Below are 6,246 nucleotides of genomic sequence, written 5' to 3' on the forward strand. Positions count from 1 at the left end.
CTCAGTATTCCAAACATAGTGGTTGACACAATGTCAGTTTGACATTTCGATTTTTCTCTTTTTACTTTTTAATTATAACGTAGGTGCATAATTCTATTTATTTCATTGTAACTTGACTATCATTATTTATAGTATTGTTATTTTAGTTTCACTTCATAAGGACCAAAACCATATGGTCGAAACGTTGTGATAGAACAATCAAACAATAAATTGCCAGTTTGGTCGTATAAACACTTGTCTATTATTTATTCAATTAATACATATAAAAATTAATATAAAATTATTTTTCTACATAGCATCCACTAATGTTCACACATTTTTGCTATCGCAATGACAGTTTCTTTCTTTATCTCTGCTTCATAAAAAGCAGCAGGACGAATATACGAAGTCAATTGCGAGCAAAATTTTCCACCTCATCGTCATTGGAGAAATTTTCTTTCTCTAAGATTTTTTTTAAAAAGTTCAAACTAATCCATCATATGTGAGAATGCACATCAAAAATGCGTCTTCTTCTGCTGCATGACGATCTAAAAATCTTTGAGAGATTTTAGCTCTTATGGCCTTCTAATTTGCATTCAAAATTTGAGGCACTTATTGTGCAGTGATGTTTCATCAAATCATAACTCATTCCCAATCATTATTTGCACACTTCTATAACTTATACCAATCCCTTTATTAAATTCACGAATAGTTATTTCTCGGTCATTTTTAATAAGAAATCGCGAATTTATTCTCAAACATAATTCTTGGATGACGCGCTTGAGTCAAATTTGCAACTTCTTCACGACCTTCACGAAAGCTTATGCCATTTGCATACTCGGAACTTTGATAATGTGTTCTTACCGAATTGTACGCATAATCTGCACAAAAACTTCAGCTGGTTTAGCATGTTTGTTCAAAATTGCGTTCTTTAAAAATTTAATAATTATGCGTTGCGCAACCGAGACAAGCTTCGTCTGTTCACTCATTTGTGTTTATTATTAAACAAATTACTGTAAACATAAACGCGCAGTTTAGAGCGGGTCTAGATACATCTACTGACAACCTATTATTGTCACGACAACAAGCATTAAAGTATCCTGCTCTTATTCGAAGAGTCGTTCATATTTGATTGATTTATAACGTAGTCAAAGTCATCGGAGGGATATGTTAATGTAAATAATTACCTACTTACACTTGCTGGCAGTATCATTTTTTTCGTAAATAAATATAAATCTTTGTTAATAAATATTAAAAAAATATTAATATTTTGACTTTAAAACTTGCTATAAAATAGCTGACTCTCTAATAAATTTATTATACTAAAAAATTTTCTGTGAAAATATCTTTGATCGAATTCCTCAGAAATAATACATTATTAAAATAAATAATTAAATTTTACTAATAACTGTTTAAAAACACATCACTTCTTTTAAATTAAAGTAAATTTGATATAGACATTTTGGACCAGATAAAAATGTAATAAAATTTAGAAAGAGAGAAAAGTGAATGCAAGATACAATTATTACGCAGTGAAACTAATGATCACTGATGATATTAAAATTCAATTTGAGATTGAAACGAAAGAATAAGTGGTTTGAGATCAAGACAAAATTTTCCGAGATTTATTTCGTATAATGATATCAACTACGACTACTGATTTCGGCAGGCACAAAATACGTAGATTCAAAATCGCGATAGATAGAGAAATGAGAGGGAACACCTTTTAGCATCTATGATTGCAAGTATATATGTGCGGGCGTGCGGGCGTGCGGGTGTGCTGGTGTGCGCGTGTGTGTGCGCGCGCGTGTGCGCGCGCGTGTGTGCATGTGCGTGTGCGTGTGCGTGCGCGTGCGCGTGCGCGTGCGTGCGTGCGTGCGTGCGTGCGTGTGCGTGCGTGCGTGCGTGCGTGCGTGCGTGCGTGCGTGTGCGTGCGTGCGTGCGTGCGTGCGTGCGTGCGTGCGTGCGATGTGTGCGTGTGCGTGCGTGCGTGCGTGCGTGCGTGCGTGCGTGCGTGTAGTGCGTGCGTGCGTGCGTGCGTGCGTGCGTGCGTGCGTGCGTATGTGCGTGCGTGCGTGCGTGGTATTGATGCGTTGCGTGCGTGCGTGCGTGCGTGCGTGCGTGTGTGCGTGTGTATGTGATGTGCATGTGTGTGTGTGTGTATGTGTGTGTGTGTGTGTGTGTGTGTATGTGTGTGTGTGTATGTGTGTGTGTATGTGTGTGTGTGTGTGTGTGTGTGTGTGTGTGTGTGTGGTGGTGTGTGTGTGTGTGTGTGTGAGTGACATCAATGTCAACAATCTGACAGTTGGAAAACCTAGCGCGAATATAACACATCCTGTCGAAGACCGTTTTACAAGGAAAGATATTATACAAGATCGATAATAAATATAGCTTTAAATCAGATAAAGACAATAATAATTGAAGAGTGTTTTAGAATTTATACATTAGCTAAAATGCAAGAATTATATGATAAATCAATTTTGTCTAAACAAATCGGAAAGGTATACATAATAGATACATCATATAATGTAAACAATATTGTAAACAAACAAATTATAACTAAATATTATGTCAATACTACCTATTATATAAAGTTTTACTATAGTAACTATAAAATTGCATAATGTGTAACGAATATGTTGTTACTATTTAATTAAATAATAACAGCAATAGGCTCAGGGTAAGAACAATTAAGTGGGAAAACTGACAGATAAGAACCAAGACGCGGGTATCGGTGTGCAAACTTATTATTATTAATTAATATATTTTAAAAATGTACATTTTAGATCGTTTTTTGGTCCATCTTTAGCATGGATATAAATATAAAGATTAAATTGAAATTGTAAAACTTGACATACACAATATTTGAAGTTGCAATCAAATTTAAAATTTAAAATAATAATCATATAAATAGTACGTGTTCCTAAAAAACGACTTAAAAATATCTTATCGTCTTTTAGACGATCTTTAAGATGTCTTTTAGCCTTCTTATGCTGTCTAGGCAAAATGGATGCTCACTAAAACCGTCGTGGAATTTGTACAAATAAGTGGACAGCGTCCAAACGCGTGTATCGTGCCTAAACTTACATCGTCGGTGGATTATAATATTGTATAATTTATATCGTCGGAGGATTATAATATTGTATAATTTATATTGTAAAACAGCAAAACAATATAAATTATTCGTAATCCACCTATGGTACACCATGGTGTGGCGATAGTATTTGGACGCTGTTCACTTATTTATACATTCCATGCGGGTTTTAGTGAGCCTTTATTCTATTTATTATTATTTTTAATTTGACATTTGACTGCAATTGCAAATATTGTATATGTCAAGTTACAATTTAATCTTTATATATTTATATTTATGCTAAAAATAGATCAAAAAACGGTTTAAAACATACATTTTTAAAGCACAACAGTTAATAAAATTTAATAATAATAGTGTAAGTTTGCATACTGATATCCATGCCTTGGTTCTTATCTCCCAGTTTTCTCATTTAATTATAATTTAATTGTTTAAATATTATTATTATGATATGATATCATGCACACACATACAATTAATGCTTCAAAGAAATGGAAAATTAAAATACCGATAATTTTTAGTAGTTAAAATATTTTTAAAATAAACATCTTTTTTCGCGTAAAAAGCAACATATTACTTTTAGAATTAACTTTCTTTAATAGTCCTTAACCCAAAAAATCTGAATTATTAACTTGTTAAAATATTAATGTTTTAGTTAAGGATGTATGTTTCATATATCGAAATACTAACAAAAGCATTAAAATTTCATAGATGTTCTACTATTTCTTCTGAATATTTGTGCAAAAACTGAACACAATTCTCTTAACGGTTTGGAAATTATTTAAATTTAAAGTTATTATTGATTCTTATGGAAAATCGCCTATTGTAGTACTTATTGACAAATTTGACAAGGAAAAAATATTATCAATAAAATAAAAATTTTCACATATATTAAGGAAATTCTAATAAATATTTGTGCAAAACTTGATTTAGATCCACTTATTCATTTAAAAGTTATTTACTAAAAATTGTAGAAAAATATTATCTGTCTCTCTCTCTTTTTGCAAATTACTCGTTTTTCATTGTTTTTTGCAGTTGATTTCAAAGATATTCAAGATCAAAGGTTTTTGCTATAAATTAGGAAAAATATTAATTACGACTATTTTCTTTTACGAAGAATTTCATTAAAATCCATATTATTTAGTAATACTTTAATTTTTTTCATAACCCAGATTTATTTTTTTAATTTTTCAAACAGTATAAACGTAAGAAACATGTTTTCTTTTTAATTTTGACAATTTTTTCTACTATTGTACATTCAGAACATCCTTAATAATAATCTTTCTGACATTTTTATAAAAATTTTTGTTTTAAAAACAATATATAATATCTTTCAACATTTAATATGTTGAAAGATAATAATAAATTATTTGCATATATATGTTCTATATAAATATATGTTTTCAATTATTTACATAAATTATTAAAAATATAAAAATATTTATGCTAAAGTAATTTTATTTAAAAAGAAAAATATAGCAATACAATTAATTTTTTTTGAGATAACTGCTATTTAAAGGTCTTAGTTTCTAATTAACTAGATTATTGAAATCTTAGAAATAAAAGTTAATATATAAATGTTAATTTTTTTTCATCTTTTATTATTTAAATGTTATGATACTTTCACTTTTATCTAACATTAAAAATATTAACTAGTTGACCAAATTATCAAAAATATATAAGTCAACAAATATAAAAAAAATATAAAAAATTATCAGCATATTACAAACAATAAATGCTACTAATCAAATAAAATCATAAATTATTAATCGCCATTTATTGTGTGCCATTCATGTAATATTTTATATTGTACTTAAATGGATTTATTCTCTATAAAGTATTCTGTATAATCTAATGTATATATTTAAGTAACATGTATTGTGATTAATTCTAATGTATGCTTTATATTTATGCATTTATTATTTATGTAAATATTTGCTTTTGAATAAATATTTTTAAAATAACCAAAATATCGATTTATAGATTTTGATTTTTATAAGAAAATCTTTTGAAAGAATTTTGTAACAACAAAATATATAAATAACAACAAAATTCTGTTATAAAGAAAATATTGCAAAATGATATTAATTTTGTTAACAAATCGACATTTTAGAACATTTTTCTGATCATCTAAAGATATAATGTATATATATATGATATTATTGTATTAAAAATACAATATTTACATTATTTGCAGATTGCGTTAGACCTGAAAGAGTGCAGTATATGGGAGGAAAAATTAGAACTAATTACTGCTCGCTTTTCGAAGAAGATTAATATGTTAAGTGTTAAAAATCAAAAACTCTTATGTATAACGATTTACGATCATATAATTGCTGCACAAGATTATGATATATCTTCTTATGGTCACGCTTAAAATCATCTGTAATATTATTAAAACCTACACTTACACCTTTCACTTTTCCTGAAGAAGATTATGGTCTACATAAGGTAGTTTTTTTATTAAAGCGTAACACATTTTATCATTTTTAAGATATTTTTTTAAAAGAAATTACTTTTAGATTACTGAAAGTGCAGTGCAAATTTATTACATAAAAGGTTCTCATATCACAATGATAGATAAAATAGCATCATTTATTAACGAAGCATTCTAAAATAAATAGCTCTGTTGATGCCTCACCGAACAAATATCGATTAGTTGGAGGAGGTGCATGAAAGGTGGTCTATGGGTAAAATGCGGTATTTTATAACGGTTTATTATAACTAAACAACGGAATAAAATATAAAGAAAAAAATGTTTGTCTTTTTATTGCGATGTTAGATCTGGAACTAACTTTGTAGTCACGGTAAGAATGTCAAGTGCTCCCTCGTCCGATCCACTTAAATGCGTCAGAGCACGACTCGATATCACCGAAACACTACTCAAAGATCGAATTTTTTAGAAATTTCGATTGCTTGGGTTAGAAACGTCAACAAATACAGCTGCTTAATGATAAGAATTTTCTAACGAAATATTCAACAAACACAGCTGTATTAATAGTAATAAAAATAATATAAATAATAATAATAATATAAATAATCATAAGAAAATAAGACTTTTTCTAATTTGATTACGTATATGGAAGTTTGCCGGGGAAAATAATGTTCAAAGAATCTTTGAACCGATATCGGGTTCATCAATCGACGATCACCACGGATAAAAGTACAAAAGTAGG

This window comes from Cataglyphis hispanica, chromosome 14 (assembly GCF_021464435.1).
Source record: "Cataglyphis hispanica isolate Lineage 1 chromosome 14, ULB_Chis1_1.0, whole genome shotgun sequence".
NCBI lineage: Eukaryota > Metazoa > Arthropoda > Insecta > Hymenoptera > Formicidae > Cataglyphis > Cataglyphis hispanica.